Source organism: Pan troglodytes, chromosome 16, assembly GCF_028858775.2.
Source record: "Pan troglodytes isolate AG18354 chromosome 16, NHGRI_mPanTro3-v2.0_pri, whole genome shotgun sequence".
Lineage (NCBI taxonomy): Eukaryota > Metazoa > Chordata > Mammalia > Primates > Hominidae > Pan > Pan troglodytes.
The window spans coordinates 56,453,813-56,472,553 of record NC_072414.2 but is presented as its reverse complement, the minus strand read 5'-3'; the positions used below and the strand labels follow the sequence as shown (position 1 = coordinate 56,472,553).

Genomic DNA, 18,741 nt, shown 5'->3' with positions numbered 1-18,741 from the left:
CTTTTATTAGTTGAAGTCAGATTTGTGCATATCTTTTCAAAAATCTTTCAGTTTTCAGAGCTTTTGGAGGTTTTTAGAACCGAAGAAAAGGGACTGTAGACCTAGGGAAGTATTTACCATCAGAAAATCAGTTTGCTAATTCACAACAAAACAATTTTCTGCCACTCCATGACTAAAGTTTTCAAGCAGTCTTTGGTCTGACCTTCCTTAACATAAGTCTTTTCAAACTAAACAATGTCTACTGGTAACAACTGTGTTCACATAAAAGTATTAATGATTTGTCATATGTAATTTTTCCTTATGTAAACTAACCCATTGCCTTGACGCCAACAAATTATATGACTGGCACCAAATCATCTCAATCTTTAATCTACATTTTCCAGCTTTCTAATATGGTGTAGTTTTTAGTCCCTTCACTCTGAACCCTTCTTATGGACAGAACCACATCTGAAATCTACACCAGTTCCTTAGTATAGTAACCATGCCACTTACAATTTAAGGTACTATACTTTCACTAAGCATTCCACAGGCTAACTCTGAATTATTCCTAAATTCTTGGGTAGATAAATTTGAGCTCATCAAGTTTACTGATTTAATCAAGAAAAGCCTAGGCAGCCAGAAAAAAAAAAAAAACATATAGGAAATATTAAATAAATGTTAACATTTCTGGGATAATTCCTGGGACTTCTAGATATTTTTCTGTACTTTCTAGAGGATTTATTCACGTTCTAATCAGAAAAAAACTTTTAAAAAAAGTTAAGCATCTATCATCATTTGTACTAGAAACTTTAATCTGGTTGGAAAGAAATAGTGGAAATTCTCTAATGTTTTCATTCTTAAATGGATCTTTCACACCATGATTAAGTAGTCTTACCAATTCTCTAGCTGACCTTTTCATTATAACATATCTTTTTTAAAAACAAAAACAAGGCTGGGCACGGTGGCTGACACCTGTTATCCCAGCCTTGGGAGGCCAAGGCAGGCGGATCACAAAGTCAGGAGTTCGAGACCAGCCTGATCAACATGGTGAAACCCCATCTCTGCTAAAAATATAAAAATTAGCCAGGTGTGGTGGCGTGTGACTATAATCCCAGCTACTCAGGAGGCTGAGGCAGGAGAATCACTTGAACCCGGGAGGTGGAGGTTGAAGTGAGCCGAGATCGTGCCACTGTACTCCAGCCTAGGCGACAGAGCAAGACTTCATCTCAAAAACAAACAAATAAACAAAAAACACAAAATCTCTTACCTAATCATTTCTACAAAGAGGCTTATTGAATTCATCTTTTATTCACCTAATTTCTAGGTTGTTCCTAATCAGTCTGTGGGCTTCTCTGGCCTTGACTGAAAACGTTTCCAATATTTTAGAAATGCCTTCTTCTTAGAAAGATGCCTTTCTTCACGGTGGCTCATGCCTGTAATCCCAGCACTTTGGGAGGCCGAGGCAGGTGGATCACCTGAGGTCGGGAGTTCGAGACCAGCCTGACCAACATGGAGAAACCCCGTCTCTACTAAAAATACAGAATTAGCTAGGCGTGGTGTCACATGCCTGTAATCCTAGCTACTAGGGAGGCTGAGGCAGAAGAATTGCTTGAACCTGGGAGGCAGAGGTTGCGGTGAGCCAAGATCGCGCCATTGCACTCCAGCCCGGGCAACAAGAGTGAAACTCCGTCTCAAAAAAAAAAAAAAAAAAGAAAAAAGAAAGATGCCTTTCTTCTCTCCACAGCCTCTAAGCCTATGCCAAATAACCATCTGTTTTGTATGGTCGTTTTGATCTCTTGCATTCTTTTAACATGTATTTCAAATATGATGATTTTTAAGTCTTTAAATTTCCAGTAGGTTTCTCTTTAAAATCTTCCTTTCCACTCACCCTAATATATACATGATCACAGCTCAATTTCCTAAAAATGAATCCTCGCATGACAGATTTTGTTCTCCTTTCTGAAGAATGCTGAACTTAATCATGGTATAATTATTATGAAATAATGCCTGACCTACAGAAACCTGAATCAATTCTTATTTGTTCCTCCGGGTAAAATTCAGGTTATTTATTTGCTTTGTATGTTCTAAAACTGCCAATTGTCGGGAGTAGCCTATCTTAGTCAAAACCACATTTGCTCTCAATGAAGAATTTAATCAATCTATGTATAAATAAACCTTCTATTACTATCTGACCTAATTTTGCAGCTTCTCCAATTCCTTTAACATTTCAAGTTCAGTCACATTATTCTGATTAGGACTGACATTTTTATTTAAGCAAGGATTTAAACCTTTCAAACTTCCATGCTACTCCCCTGGTTATAGGGAAAAAATTAACATTACTATTGCTTGTTATTCCTTATAATAATCACTTGCTGCCTCTATCATTCCTATGAGGTATATAGCCCAGAGCAGTACTACACCTGAACAGTTAGTCTCCTTCCATCAAGCATATGAGATGAGAATTAAATTATTGGTAACACTTTTTTTTTTTTTTTTTTTTGAGATGGAGTCTCACTCTTGTTGTGCAGGCTTGAGTGCAGTGGTGCAATCTCGGCTCACTGCAACTTCCGCCTCCTGGGTTCAACCTATTCTCCCGCCTTAGCCTCCCAAGTAGCTGAGATTACAGGCACCCGCCACTACGCCCAGCTAATTTTTGTATTTTAGTAGAGACGGGGTTTCACCATGTTGGTCAGGCTGGTCTCGAACTCCTGACCTCAGGTGATCCACCCGCCTCAGCCTCCCAAAGTGCTGGGATTACAGGCGTGAGCCCCTGCGCCCAGCACACCTTTTTTTTGGAGATGGAGTCTTGCTCTGTTGCCCAGGCTGGAGTGCAGTGGCACGATATCGGCTCACTATAACCTCTGCCTCCCAGGTTCAAGCGATTCTCCTGCCTCAGACCCCCCGAGGAGCTGGGATTACAGGCGCCTGCCACCATGCCAGGCTAATTTTTTGTATTTTTAGTAGAGACGGGGTTTTGCCACGTTCGCCAGGCTGGTTTCGAGCTTCTGACTTCAGGGTGATCTGCCCGCCTCAGCCTCCCAAAGTGTTAGGATTAAAGGCGTGAGCCACTGCTCCTGGCCAATAACACTTTCATTTTTAATTTTTTTTAAATTTGAGACAGAGTCTCAGTCTGTCGCCCAGGCTGGAGTACAGTGGTGCAATCTTGGCTCACTACAACCTCTGCCTCCCGGGTTCAAGCCATTCTCCTGCCTCAGCCTCCTGAGTAGCTGGGATTACAGGTGTGCACCACCATGCCCAGCTAATGTTTGTATTTTTAGTAGAGACGGGGTTTCACCACATTGGCTAGGCTAGTCTCGAACTCCTGACCTCAAGTGATCCACCCACCTCGGCTTCTCAAAGCGCTGGGATTACAGGCGTGAACCACCACACCCAGCCCTGGTAACTTTTAAATAAATCAAATGCTTAAGATCACACAGGTACGGGCCAGGCACGGTGGCTCATGCCGGTAATCCCAGCACTTTGGGAGGTCGAGATGGGCGGATCACAAGGTCAGGAGATAGAGACCATCCTGGCTAACACAGTGAAACCCCATCTCCACTAAAAATACAAAAAATTAGCCAGGCGTGGTGGTGGGCACCTGTAGTCCCAGCTACTTGGCAGGCTGAGGCAGGAGAATGGTGTGAATCCGGGAGGCAGAGCTTGCAGTGAGCCGAGATTGCGCCACTGCACTCCAGCCTGGGCAACAGGGCGAGACTCTGTCTCCAAAAAAAAAAAAAAAAAAAAAAAATCACACAGGTACAATATATAGGTTTTGTTATTGGCAGAAAATGTCATTTCACCATTATGTCACCTACCCAAATGTGACCTTGTTATAACTGAATTTCTTTCTTATGGAAAGGCTCCATAAGAAAAATAATATTGCCAGATACTTCCTTGCACTTCCCACTGTGTCAGATAGTGTTATGAAACTCATCTGAAATCCACATTGCCTAGATTTCTAGCTCTGCAACTGGAAGGGCCTACTAACACAAACCACAGAAACATTATTAAGTAAACAGCAGCAAACAAGCTATGTTCAAGTTCTCTTACTAATAAAAGCAATACAGTTTGGTCAGTTAAACTGATATCCTTTCAACCACTAAAGAAAACAACAACATACACTTGGATTAACAGCTGCTGGCTTTAAAATTCACAATATCAGTAATATGTTAGGTACTACTTAAGCATAGGTAGGGAGAATGTATGACTTCAAGTCTGATATACAGCAAACCCTCCCAGAGAAAGGTAATATAAAATCTGCCCAGAAGACCACCCAATATTAGAACTCTGTCTGCTTAAGAGTAATAGATTTTTCCTTAGTATGGATCTGAGTTCACCACAAAATTCATTTATTCTGGCCATGTGGTGGCTCATACTTGTAATCCCAGTGTTTTGGGAGTCTGGGAAGTGGGGGATCACTTGAGGTCAGGAGTTTGAGTCCAGCCTGGCCAACATGGTGAAACCCTGTCTCTACTAAAAACTAAAAATACAAAAATTAGCCGGGCTTGGTGGCAGGCACCTGTAATCCCAGCTACTTGGAAGGCTGAGGCAGGAGACTCACTTGAACCCAGGAGGCAGGGGTTGCAGTGAGCCGAGATCGCAACAATGCACCACACCCTGGGCAACAGAGTGAGACACCGTCTCAAAAAAAAAAGTTCATTTATTCTGCCAGGTGCAGTGCCATGTGCCTGTAGTCCCAGCTACCTGGGAGGCTGAAGTAGGAAGACAGCTCAAGCCTGTGAGTTTGAGGCCATGGCACACTTATGATCACACCTGTGAATAGCCACTGTCCTCCAACCTGGGCAACACAGCAAGACCCCACCTCTTTAAACAGACACACACACACACACACACACACACACACACACACACACACCTTTATTCTAAAATTAAATATGAAAAAGACCACATTTTTACAAAATGGCAAATAGGTCTTCTTGTGTACTGAAACTACACAAGCTGGTGGTATAAATAACCAAAAACAGAGTAAATGGGTCCCAATATATCCTCAGCTACATCAAATGGCATATAGTGTAACAGGCTGAGAGCTTGATGTCCACAAGCTGAATCCAATATAACATGTGGACAGAAATAAGATATTCATCCAGGCACAGTGGCTCATGCCTATAATCCCAGCACTTTGGGAGGCTGAGGTGGGTGGATCACCTGATGTCAGGAGTTCCAAGACCAGCCTGGCCAACATGGTAAAACCCCGTTTCTACCAAAAACATAACAATTAGCTGGGCGCGGTGGCGCATGCCTGTAATCCCAGCTACTCGGGAGGCTGAGGTGGGAGACTTGCTTGAACCTGGGAGTTAGAGGTTGCAGTGAGCTGAGATCGCGCCACTGCACTCCAGCCTGGGTGACAGAGCGAGACTCTGTTTCAAAAAAAAGAAAAAAAAAAAAGGAAATAAGACATTCCATTCCATTGCTTGCATATTAGGTATAAATTTTAGCTTCTAGCCAATTACCTAAATAGCTGTCTGGCCTAAGGGACTTCTGTTTCCTATCAGCTTCATGAAAGGAGAAAAGGGAAAGGGTAACAAGAAAAATAATGAAGTAGAAGCGTTAGAAAAGGGTAAGTAAAGCAGGCCAGGCGTGGTGGCTCACGCCTGTAATCTCAGCACTTTGGGAGGCTGAGGCCGGCGGATCACGAGGTCAGGAGATCGAGACCATCCTGGCTAACACGGTGAAACCCCATCTCTACTAAAAATACAAAAAATTAGCTGGGTGTGGGGGCAGGCGCCTGTAGTCCCAGCTACTTGGAAGGCTGAGGCAGGAGAATGGCCTGAACCGGGGAGGCAGAGCTTGCAGTGAGCCAAGATCACGCCACTGCACTCCAGCCTAGGCAACAGAGCAAGACACCATCTCAAAAAAAAAAAGAAAGAAAGAGAAGAGTAAGCAAGGGAATAAATAAATAAATTTACAATGCACAATTCAAACAAGAGAGCATCTAGACATAAGAAAACTTCATCTTTAGGCTGCTGAAATTAGGTACTGAGACTTCCAAAACACAGCTAATGTGCTGAGAGGAAGTCAAAGCACCAAAAACCTGAAAATTCACGCTTTAGGCCAGGCGCATAGCACACACTCTTTGAAAGCTTATTTTTAAAGAGCTACCTGAAATAAAGCTGCTGAGGCCTCGCTAAGAAGAGAGAAGGTTATGATACTGGGCTTCTCCCTTTGAGGAAGGAAAAAAGTCAGAGGCCTACCTCACCCATCACTCCAGGCAACCAAGGCTCAGTCAGCAGAGGGGTAAATCCCACCCCTCAGGGAACTGGGTTAGAAGGCCTCTAGTTCCACTCCTGCTGTCTTCCAGACAAGACTGACTGCAATTTTCACCCCAGTTAACTTCCGGTGATGCCAGCAAGAGCAGCAGCCAGGAGAAAAGAACATAAGGAGTAGCTATTTCTCCTCAGTGTCAGCTGGACTCTGGAACAACTGTAGACATTGCCTTTCTCTCTGCTGGGCAGAAGAGAATCCACTAATCTCGGGGAAGTGCCTAACAACCCAGTAACACAACATTTCTCAAAGATCTCTACTTTAACCATCTTATTTAGGGTTGCAACCCCTCCCACCTCTCCTACCTAACCCTCTTTTCCACTCCCAATTCTCCTTATCCTGCTGTACTTTTCCCCATATCATATATTACCTTTCTAATTTTATATATTATTATGTTTATTTCTATCTCCTATTCAAAGATAATATCCATGAGGTTGATTTTTTTTTTTTGGTCTATTTTGTTCATTGATAGATCTTAAACAACTAGAACAGGGCATCCAATAAATATTTATGGAATGAAGTGAGAAAGAAAAACTAAAAAGACCTCCCAGAAGTCAACCACACCCAGATGGCCCAACAATGCCTATATTGCCCTAGCAGAACCAATTTGGTTCCTGTGACTAAATTTATCTCACCTCAACCTGCCATGCATCACCACTAGACCCTTGCTGCAAGTTTTCTATCAGCTCGGATGTATGGAACCACAGTACAGTTATATGCAGTAAAGGCAACAAATGCTTGTCCTTGAATCTGAACAATTTCTCAAGGCTTTCACCATCTGCCTTTTTCCTAGTTTATTCAATTTGGGATAAAATGTGTTGAATGGAAGTTACGTTACTTTTGCATAAAAAGAAGTCAAAAAAATCACAATTTCTTTTTTCAAGAATCAAGTTCTAATTCAATTCATCAAGCATTAATTAAGCATAAAGTTATATTCAAAGAAGCACTGGGCTAAGAGTTTACGGAACAGAGGAGACACAGGTATCTCACGAGCTTAAAATGAGGGATGAAGAAAATATATTCACAAATAATTACAGTTAAAGACAACATGCGGGCTGGGCGCGGTGGCTCATGCCTGTAATCCAAGCACTTTCGGAGGCCGAGGCAGGTGGATCACGAGGTCAGGAGTTCGAGACCAGCCTGGCCAAGATGGTGAAACTCAACCCCGTCTCTACTAAAATACAAAAATTAGCCAGGCGCGGTGGCGGGCAACTGTAATCCCAATTACTCGGGAGGCTGAGGCAGAAGAATCGCTTGAACCTGGGAGGTGGAGGTTGCAGTGAGCCAAGATCGCTGCACTCTAGCCTGGGTGACAGAGTAAGACTCCGTCTCAAAAAAAAAAAAAAAAAAAAAAAGACAACATGTGATAAAGTACTACAACAGAGATCCCAGCAAAAAGTTAGAGATAAAGAGGAAGATGAAATCAATTCTGGAGATAGGTGGATAGGAAGAAGTGGGATAAGAAAGGCTTCAGGAAGGAAATTTTTTTGCTAAGTTGAAGGAATGGTTAGATTTGGGAGTTAAGTGTCCTGGGAGCAAGGTAGTGCATTCCAACAGAACAGAAGAGAAAAAAAAACCCTAAGATATGGAGACTGAAAAATGCAGGGTAACTTAGAGGAATAGCTGTAAAAAAAAAAAAAAAAAAAGGATAAACTGGGTATGCTAGCGCAGGCCAGTAATCTCAGCTATTTGGGAGGCTGAGGTAGGAGGTCACTTGAGCCCAGGAGTTTGAGGCCAGCCAGGGAAACATAGCAAGAGCCCGTATCTTAAAAACAAACAACAAAAAAGATATGGATAAAATGAAAAATATGAAATAAGGTTGAGGAAGGCCAGGTTTGGTCAAATCATAAAGAACCTTGAATATTGACCTATGTAGGCAATGGGAACCATCAAAGATTTTATAGAAAGAAGCAAAATGATCAAAATTGTAATTTTAAAGGTCTATGCTGGCTTTATTTGCACACACTCTTCTAGAACAAAATTCTTATCTTTCAGAGCACTTTAGTTCATAATCATAAATTCATTAATTGTCTCTCCCACTAGACTACAAGTCCAAACAGGACAAGACCATGTGTGGCCTGGCATATAAGTGCCCAGTAAATATTACCTAAATGAGTAAATAAAAATTATAATACAGCAGTTGTATGTAGTATGCAATACAGAAAAAGGCAATAACCATGAGGTTATTGCAATAATATATAGAAGATGAAGACCTGAACTAGGTCAGATTAAAAAGTGAGGCCAGGCTCACACCTGTAATCCCAGCACTTTGGGAGGCTGAGGCAGGCGGATCACCTGAGGTCGGGAGTTCGAGACCAGCATGAACAACATGGAGAAACCCCGTCGCTACTAAAAATACAAAATTAGCCAGGCATGGTGGCGTACGCCTGTAATCCCAGCTACTCGGGAGGCTGAGGCAGGAGAATTGCTTGAACCTGGGAGGCAGAGGTTGCAGTGAGCCGAGATTGTGCCATTGCACTCCAGCCTGGGCAACAAGAGCAAAACTCAGTCTCAAAAAAAAAAAAAAAAAGTGAGGCTAGGCCAGGTGTGGTGGCTCACGCCTGTAATCCCAGCACTTTGGGAGGCCGAGGCGGGAGGATCACCTGAGGTCAGGAGTTCAAGACCAGCCTGGCCAAGATGGTGAAACCCCGTCTCTACTAAAAATATAAAAATTGGCCAGGCACGGTAGCTCACGCCTGTAATCTCCGCACTTTGGGAGGCCGAGGCGGGTGGATCACAAGGTCAGGAGTTCAAGACCAGCCTGGCCAAGATGGTGAAACCCCATCTCTACTAAAAATACAAAAATTAGCCGAGCGCAGTTGCAGGCGCCTGTAATCACAGCTACTCGGGAGGCTGAGGCAGGAGAATTGCTTGAACCTGGGCGGCAGAGGTTGCAGTGAGCCGAGATCACGCCACTGCACTGAGATGGGGTGTGGGCGACAGACTGAGACTCCATCTCAAAAAAATACAAAAATTAGCTGGGCGTAGTGAAACGCACCTGTAATCGCAGCTCCTTGGGAGGCTGAGACAGGAGAATCGCTTGAACCCACGAGGTGGAGGTTGCAGTGAGCCGATATCGCACCATTGCACTCCAGTCTGGGTGACAGAGCAAGACTCTGTCTCAAAAAAAAGAAAAAGGCTAATCAGTGAGGCTAAATGTCAGGCTATCCAATTAGTGAATGCTTAGATACGTAATTTGGTGAATGATTCAGATGAGGTGGTGAGGACGAAAAAAAGAACCAAATATGAGGCCAGGCGCGGTGGCTCATGCCTGTAATCCCAGCACTTTGGGAGGCCGAGGTAGGCAGATCACGAGGTCAGCAGTTCGAGACCAGCCTGGCCAACATGGTGAAATCCTGTCTCTACTAAAAATACAAAAATTAGCCGGGCATGGTGGTGGGCATCTGTAATCCCAGCTACTTGGGAGGCTGAGGCAGGAGAATTGCTTGAACCCAGGAGGCAGAGGTTGCAGTGAGCCGAGACCACACCACTGGACTCCAGCCTGGGCGACAGAGCAAGACTCTGTCTCCAAAAAAAAAAGAACCAAATATGAGTCAAAAGTTTTAAGCCAAAGCAACTGGAAGAACAGCAATGCTTCAAGGAGAAAAGCATAGGCGGGTTTCAAATTATGAACGGGAAGTACATCTGAAAGCATATGCCAAGTAGAAACAAATTTCTTCCCTTCCTTATATACCCTTCAGATATATATGTCATAAGCTTTACAATTCCATGTCTTTTCTTATAGTTTCATTTTTGATACCATTCTTTAGAACTCTGCTCTAGAAGCATCTGTTCCAAAACAGATAAATGCTGAGCTTTACACCAAATTTCAGAATTTGTAGCTGAAATTTACAAGGTATATTCTTGGTCTTTATTTTTTTTATTATTTTTGAGACAGGGTCTCACTGCTGCCCAGGCTGGAGTAAAGTGGCATGATCACAGTTCACGGCAGCCTCAACCTCCCAAGCTCAAGTGATCCACTTCCCATGTAGCTGGAACTACAGGAGTGTGCCACCATGGCAGGTTTTCAAATTTTTTGTAGAGATGGGGTCTATGTTGTCCAGGTTGGCCTTGAACTCCTGGGCTCACGTGATCCTCCAGCCTCGGCCTCCCAAAGCGTTGGGATTACAAGGAAGAGCCACTGCACCCGTCTTATATTCATGAACATTCACTTCTACTCATATGAATGAAAATTCATCTCAGCCAGACACAAAGTGCCCACCTAGGAATGTTGCTAGGTATGCTGCTGATAATATCCCAAGACCACACTAGCTGTACTTTGTACACAGGATAGAGCAGACACTGCTGTCTTTCTCCACAAATACTGAACTACAGTCTAAGAAACTATAGGTACCAGCATGAAATGTGGTACCAGCATGCAATGTGGACTAACTGCCTCATCTGGATTTCATGCTGTGGTATGATAGCCAAAGGTTTCGTGGTACCCACTTTGGCTACTTTGCAATCCAACCCCCATGCTGCACTTCACACTTTTTTCAAACCATCTATAAAAACTACTTATAGGCCGGGTGTGGTGGCTCACGGCTGTAATCCCAGCACTTTGGGGGGCCGAGGCGGGTGGATCACCTGAGGTTGGGAGTTTGAGACCAAGCCTGACCAACATGGGGAAACCCCATCTCTACTAAAAAATACAAAAATTAGCCGGGCGTGGTGGCAGACACCTATAATACCAGCTACTCGGGAGGCTGAGGCAGGAGAATCACTTGAACCCAGGAGGCTGAGGATGCAGTTAGCCGAGATTGTGCCATTGCACTCCTGCCTGGGTGACAGAGCAAGACTCCATCTCAAACAAACAAAACAAAAACAAAAACAAACAAAAAACTACTTATATTGGCCGGGTACGGTGGCTCATGCCTGTAAGCCCAGCACTTTGGGAGGCCGAGGTTGGCGGATCACCTAAGTTTGGGAGTTTGAGACCAGCCAGACCAACATGGAGAAACCCCATCTCCACTAAAAATAAAAAATTAGCCAGGCGTGGTGCCGCATGCCTGTAATGCCACCTATTCAGGAGGCTGAGGCAGGAGAATCGCCTGAAACCGGGAGGCAGAAGTTGCGGTGAGCCAAGACTGTGCCACTGCACTCCAGCCTGGGCAACAAAGAGAAACTCCATCTTGGGGGGACAAAAAAAACAAAAAACAAACAAACTACTTATATTTCTAATATAAATCATTCTAAAATCTCACATTCAAGTGGAACACTTCCCCAAATAACCTCTAGATGAACTAAAAATTAGTAATGTGCTATAGATGGCTGGGAATAAAGCAAGGCACTCTCAGGACTTTTTAATGATCCAAAACAACAAGTTTTGCCTACCAAACTTTTCTACTCCAGACGAATTTTTTTTTTTTTTTTTTTTTTTTAAAGACACAATTTTGCTCTGTCACCCAGGCTAGAGTACAGGGGGGCAATCTCAGCTCACTGCAACCTCTGCCTCCCAGGTTCAAATGATTCTAATGCCTCAGCCTCCTGAGTAGCTGGGATTACAGGCATATGCCACCACGCCTAGCTTATTTTTTTGTATTTTTAGTAGAGACGGGCTTTCACCATGTTCACCAGGCTGGTCTCTTCCTGGCCTCAACTGATCCGCCAGCCTTGGCCTCTCAAAGTGCTGGGATTACAGGTGTGAGCCACCGTGCCTGGACCAACAGATGTTCTAAGTACAAATCTGAAAACAGTGAACATTATTTCCAATGTTCAAAGGTAGATTAAACCTATGATTTTGCTATGTTAACAACAACAAAAGACTAAAAGACCAGCATCCTCTTACTATTCAATAAGTATTAATAGCTGCTACTCGAAGTCCCATATCAAATAATTAACTGAAAAATGCTGATAAAAATCCTAATATGGGGAATTAACAACTTCGTTGTGTAATTTTATTTCCTTAAAACTGCTTGAAAGAGGCCGGGTGCAGTGGCTCACGCCTGTAATCCCAACACTTTGGGAGGCCAAGGCGGGTGGATCATGAGGTCAGGAGTTCGAGACCAGCCTGAACAACATGGTGAAACCCCATCTCTACTAAAAATACAAAAATTAGCCAGGCGTGGTGGCACACGCCTGTAATCCCAGCTACTCAGGAGGCTGAGGCAGGAGAATCGCCTGAACTCTGGAGGCGGAGGTTGCAGTGAACCAAGATCGCGCCAACGCACTCCAGCCTGGGCAACAGAGCGACTTCATCTCAAAAAAAAAAAAAAAAAAAACTGCTTGAAAGCAAATACTTCCTAACATTACTCTCAATCTGAAAGTTCCTGAAACACTTACCAACCAGCTTTTCATTTCTCGTCTCTTTTAGGAGGTTATTTCAGAGATACCCCCTTGTTCGTCATACTTCAGCAAATGTCATCAACGTGCATTTTCAGCATTAAAAATAACGTAATTGGCTGGGTGCAGTGGCTCAAACCTGTAATCCCACCACTTTGGGAGGCTGAAGCAGGAGGATGGCTTGAGCCTAGGAGCTCAAGACTAGCCTGAGCAACATGGCAAACCATCATCTCTACAAAAAAAATTACAAAAATTAACCAAGCATGGTGGCACACTTTTGTAGTCCCAGCTATTTGGAAGGCTGAGGTGAACCCACTAGGTCAAGGCTGGGTAAGACCCTGTAAAAAATAAATAAATAACAACATAATTTTATTTTCCGAACAAAACACTGTGGGCAACTCAACTTGTACTCAGTCCCAAGAAGTTAATTCAAAGTGGAATTTCCTCTGACTAGTCAAAAGTGGAAAAATATCCAACTAACCTCCATAATCAGTCCAATTTAGCTCCCAGATTTCAGATATAATAGATTATTAGATCCTTGACTGAATTTACAAAGTTACTTCTTATTGATAGATGGCAAATCCTTCCAGGTACAACTTCCTTCTCACAAGCTAAGGTTCCTTTTCTGCAGCTTTCTCAACTCCTGACCTCAAGCTGATCCACCCGCCTCGGCCTCCCAAAGTGCTAGGATTACAGGCGTGAGCCACCACGCCAGGCCAGCCTTTTTTGCAGCTTTCTGATTTCCACTCCTATGTTTTAAGCACACTAGAAAAAGATATATGTGGCAAGTTGGTGAGCCTGCAGAATGAGGCTACAAAACCCTCCAAAAAAAGATGGCCTAATAAAAAGTACAGCTTTCCAAACAAATCAAAGAGTATGAGAGTCAAGCCCCAGGGAACTGAAATTGCACTCATTAGCCCTTCTGAATACCGGCTATATTTTTGACCAGCAATAAAAAAAAAAAGATGCTCACTTATGTCAAATATTTTTGTCCTGTTCTTCCACCATAATCTTTTTTTTTTTTTTTTTTTTTTGGAAATAGGGTCTTGCTCTGTGCGAGTGAAGGCTGAAGTGCAGTGGTGAGATCACAGCTCACTGCAGCCTCGACCTCCTGGGCTCAAGCGATCCTCCCATCTCTGCTTCCTGAAGAGCTGGGACCACAGTGCACACCACCTGGCTAATTATTTACGTATTTATTGAAATGGAATTTATCTCTTGTTGCCCAGGCTGGAGTGCAATGGCTTGATCTCGGCTCACTGCAACTTCTACCTCCCAAGTTTAAGCGATTCTCCTGCCTCAGCCTCCCAAGTAGCTGGGATTACAGGCATGTGCCACCACACCCGGCTAATTTTGTATTTTTAGTAGAGACAAGGTTTCACCATGTTGGCCAGGCTGAATTGTTTTTTTTTTTTTTTTTTTTTTAAGATATGAGGCCCCTCTGTTGCCCAGGCTGGTCTCCAACTCCTGGGCTCAAGTGATCCTCCTGCCTCAGCCTCCCAAAGTGCTAGGACTACAAGTGTCAACCTGACTCTCAATCTTGGTATCATGATATTCTACAGCTAAATGGAACCGCAGTGTTCATCCTGTCTAATGTGTTCATTTCACAGATGAGGCACATGAAAACAGGGGCATGACTTGCACAAGGATAAACAGCTAATTAGAGGCATAGTAATGATCAGAATCTGGGTTTTATGACTCTCGATTCTATGATTTTTTCCCCTCTATTCTTTGAAAAGCTATACTAGCCAGGCATTGTGGCTCATGTCTGTAGTCCCAGCACTTTGGGAAACCATGGAAGGAGGACTGCTTGATTCCAGGAATTTGAGACCAGCCTGGGCAACCAGACTGGAGTGCAGTGGCACACAACATAGTGAGACTCCATCTCTACAAAAACAATTTAAAAATTGGGCTGGTCACAGTGGCTCACGCCTATAATCCCAGCACTTTGGGAGGCCAAGGTGGGAGGATGGCTTGAGCCCAGGAGTTCAATACAAGCCTGGGCAATGCAGCGAAACAAAAAAACACACAAAAAAATTAGCCAGGTGTGGTGGCATTGAGGCTGGAATGAGCTGTGATTGCACCATTGCACTCCAGCCTAGGCAACAGAGTGAGACCCTGTCTTAAGGAAGGAGAAGCAGAAGGAGGAGGAGAGAGGAGAAAATGAAGGAAGGAAGGAAGGAAAAGAAAAGAAAAGAAAGGAAAGGAAAGGAGAGGAGGAAGGAAGGAAGGAAAGAGAGGAAGGAGAGGAAGGGGAGGGAGGGAGGAAAAAAAAATTAGCTGGGTGTGGTGGCACCTGCCTGTACTTCCAACTGCTTGGGAGGCTGAGGTGGGAGAATTGCTTGAGCTCAGGAGGTTGAGCCTGCAGTGAGCTGTGATCGTGATTGTGTCACTATGCTCCAGCCTGGTGACAGAGCAAGGCCCTGCCTCAAAAAAGAAAGAAAAAAAAAAAACATACTAGTAAAGAAAACATAACACTCTTAGACACTATCTTAACTGTAACAAAGACACAGAAAAATAAAATTTCATCCACATAAAGAGAAGTGTTAGAACAGAAGAAGCAACATTTGTTCATATAGTACAGGGGTTACTTAAGGCACATATTTTCTTTTTTCTTTTTGACAGAGCCTTGCTCTGTTGCCAGGCTGGAATGCAGTGGCACGATCTCCGCTCACTGCAACCTCCGTCTCTCAGATTCAAGCAATCATCCTTCCTCAGCCTCCCGAGTAGCTGGGACTACAGACGTGCGCCACCATGCCCAGCTAATTTTTGTATTTTTAGTAGAGACAGGATTTCACCATGTTGGCCAGGATGGTCTCGATCTCTTGACCTCATGATCCGCCCGTCTCGGCCTCCCAAAGTGCTTAGATTAGAGGCGTAAGCCACCACACAGGGCCAAGGCACATATTTTCTAAAGTATTTTATTAATTACCACCTGCTAGAATTTATGTCCTGTGTTTTCATCAAATGTACCTCCTTAAAAGCAGGCCACAGTGACACTTGTGGCAAAGGTCAGAAAAGTGATACTTCTGGCATAGATAACTGATGGTACAAAAGGAATCCACAAAGGTGATGCCCACAATCAAGAAGAAAGGACTGAAGAAGGGGTAGAGATATTGCTGGGAGGAAGTATTCCTGAAAAATGGAATTAAAAAAGAAAAAAACCCCAAAGAAGTTGGCCAGACACTAATGACCAGAGAACACAATAAAAAGAAGGCAGTTTCAGAGCTTGTCTGGCATCAGACAGCTCTCACCTGCAAAAGAAAGAAGGAAAAATTTCTCACAGAGACAAGAGAAAAATCCTAGGTTTGCCCCTGAGTGATGGACTAGATATGACCTGACAGGTATTTGCCATCTCTTATTTCTGGGACTCTGATCCAAGAACAAACAGCAAGAGAACCATGAAAAATTAGCCCTGTTGGATCTGGAGTTCTGCCTTGACAAGATATAAAGCTCATTCATAGATCTGACTGTGCTCATGAGACTGCAGTTCAACTCCTGCTGCTAGAGCAAGGGGAGGGGGGAAGAAAGAAAGGGGTGAGAGAGAAGGAGGTGGAGGATCTGGGTTGTGACTATAATAGCTACAGTAATTAGAGTGTTTCCAAGCTGCTAGAGAAGTCTTCAGGGTAGGGAAGTGGGATAAGAGATGGGGGTGGGGGAAAGGTAAAAGGAAGCAAACTACTGAGAGTGCTAGGAAAGCATAAGTGGTTTGTGAACAGTTTTAATAAAACAAACATAAAAAACTGCCATAGCTTCGTATGAGGAAATCAAGAACTTGACATTCTTTCCTAGAAGTGAATACTAAACAATTAACTGCTGTCGCTAGGCTTCCACTTAAAGCTAGCTTAGGTTTAGGTAGATCACTGCAAATGTCCCCATCTACGCAGTGCTCCATAGGCCCTGACCTGAGTCATAGTCTGGCCTCATTTTCCCTCAAAGAGCCTTCACTCCACTTGGGCTGTGGGAAAGAGATTTCTGAACTTTAAAACAGTTCATATGGCTCATTTCTCTTCAATCATCCGTTAATTAGTACCCTGTGAATTCCATTAGGTCGTGTGTGTAAGAGAAGGGGCACACAACCTGTTGGCCTAATATACAAAATGAATGGAAGGCACTAAAAAGGTCAGAAAATAAACACAAAGTTACTTGCTTACAAGTTTTAGGCTCTATGGCATTCCTATTATAGTGGCACAAACATATGAAAGAGAAAATCATATTAACAGAAGATGATAATCTATTAAAAAATCTGAATTTTCAGAAAACCTCAAATAGTCTTTTCCCAAGTTACAGGAAATGCTATACCCCCCGCTAACTTTTTTCTTTTTTTCTTTTTTTCTTTTTTTTTTTTTTTTGAGACAGGGTTTCATTCTTGTTGACCAGGCTGGAGTGCGATGGCGCAATCTCAGCTCACTGCAACCTCCACCTCCCAGGTTCAAGCGATTCTCCTGCCTCAGCCTCCCGAGTAGCTGGAATTACAGGAGTGCACCACCAAGCCTGGCTAATTTTTGTATTATTAGTAGAGATGGAGTTTCACCATGTCAGCCAGGCTGGTCTCAAACTCCTGACCTCAGGTGATCTGCCCGCCTCAGCCTCCTGAAGTGCTGGGATTACAGGCATGAGCCACTGCGCCCGGCCTATATCCGTTTTTAAGATAAATATTTAGTGGTGATGTTCCTTAACATCATTTCTTCTGGTGATGACTTGGTTCTAACAAGTGATGTTAATGTCAATGTCAGGGAAAAGAGTTACAAAGGTGCTGGGAGAAACTAAAAATTGTAAAAAACAACTGGCAGGGCATGATGGCTCACACCTGTAATCCCAGCACTTTGGGAGGCCGAGGTGGGTGGATCACCTGAGGTCAGGAGCTCTACAGCAGCCTGGCCAACATAATGAAACCCCGTCTCTACTAAAAATACTAAAATTAGCTGGGCATGGTGGTGGGCGCCTGTAGACCCAGCCATTCAGGAGGCTGACGCAAGCAATTGCTTGAACCTGGGAGGCAGAGGTTGCAGTGAGCCGAGATCGCACCATTACACTCCAGCCTGGGCCACATGAGCGAAACTCCGTCTCAAAAAAAACAAACAAACAAACAAACAACCGAAGAGATGCAAACTTCATGTGGGGAAATATATTCATAATATAAAAACACATGCAAATGTCTTGAGTAAGGCATGTCAGGTAGACTTCCACAAAAAGTCAATTACATCATTTGCATAAAACCTATTAGGTATCCACCCAGTAGGCTAAATCTTTTTCACCATACTGAAAGCAAGAAATTTTCTCCTTCCCATTTCCCTTTAATAAACAAGTACTAGAAACACTGAATTACCACTATTTCCCTCCCATGCACAAAGCATAAAGCCAGAACTCCCATAAATACAATAGAGCCGTGTAGGGCCATGTCTAGGGCATGCTACTGAGTGATCTAAAAAACCACAGTTACAGAAGAATCTCTTTCTCTATTCTATTACCATCTTACTAACAAATCAACAAGCATTAAGAAATGTGAAACAAAGTGCAATTTCACACATACAAACTGAATCTAAACCACGGAAGACCAAGTATTTTCTTGTCACTGTGGCATGTGATTCTTCAACCACCTGCTCAGTAATCCCTCTTCAGCTACACAGCTGCTGCCAATTCCACATGCCCAGCTAGGCAGGTGCTTTGGTGAATTACCTGTTCCCTAGCGAAAAGAGTCCTTCACTGACACTTAGTGGACCCAGAACCTGCCAATCAACATCACCTATCTTCATTTTGTCTGTCACAGACAACTTTTATAACAGAGGTATCATGAAGGCATATTTAATACATTACGATATTTTGCATTTTGTGGGGTTTTTGTTTGTTTTCTTTAAAGGAAACTAATTTTGAAAAATCAAGTAGAAGAGAGAATTAAGAGACTGAAAAGAAAACTTCCCACACAATATAAGGCTGCCTCATCTCAGGCTAATCCCATCTGCCTGGCAGTATTCCCATCCATGACCAGTTTTCCATGAGGGAAATAACAATTGCTTAGCTACCTTCAGAGTAGGAGAAAAGGGCAGTACAAGTACTAAGGTACCTGGAAAAGAAGTAACTACAAAGAGGAAGCAGAGTGGGAACTTCTGGAGAACACATATCATTGCTATACTTAGCCTCCATGGCTAAGCTCAGGCAATAGTGTTCTGAGTCAAATAAATAAAATAAATAAGGAGTGGC

The 18,741-nt window shown here is 43.4% G+C and overlaps 1 protein-coding gene and 1 long non-coding RNA gene across 4 annotated transcripts in view; one reads left to right on the top strand and one right to left on the bottom strand.

Moving 5' to 3' along the window:
- Window positions 1–18,741, top strand: part of LOC129137231 (uncharacterized) — a 61,301-nt gene that overhangs the window by 23,148 nt on the left and 19,412 nt on the right. The window lies entirely within an intron of this gene.
- The window catches only part of ZNF609 (zinc finger protein 609), a 223,990-nt gene that overhangs the window by 201,738 nt on the left and 3,511 nt on the right, over window positions 1–18,741 (bottom strand). Inside the window, exon 1 of one of the 3 annotated variants that reach the window (XM_054667665.2) lies at window positions 9,260–9,378. The exons of the other annotated variants lie outside the window; for them this stretch is intronic. The gene's annotated coding sequence lies outside the window, so the exon portion shown is untranslated. Of the gene's footprint in view, window positions 1–9,259; window positions 9,379–18,741 lie in introns of those variants that run through there. 3 annotated transcript variants of the gene reach the window in all.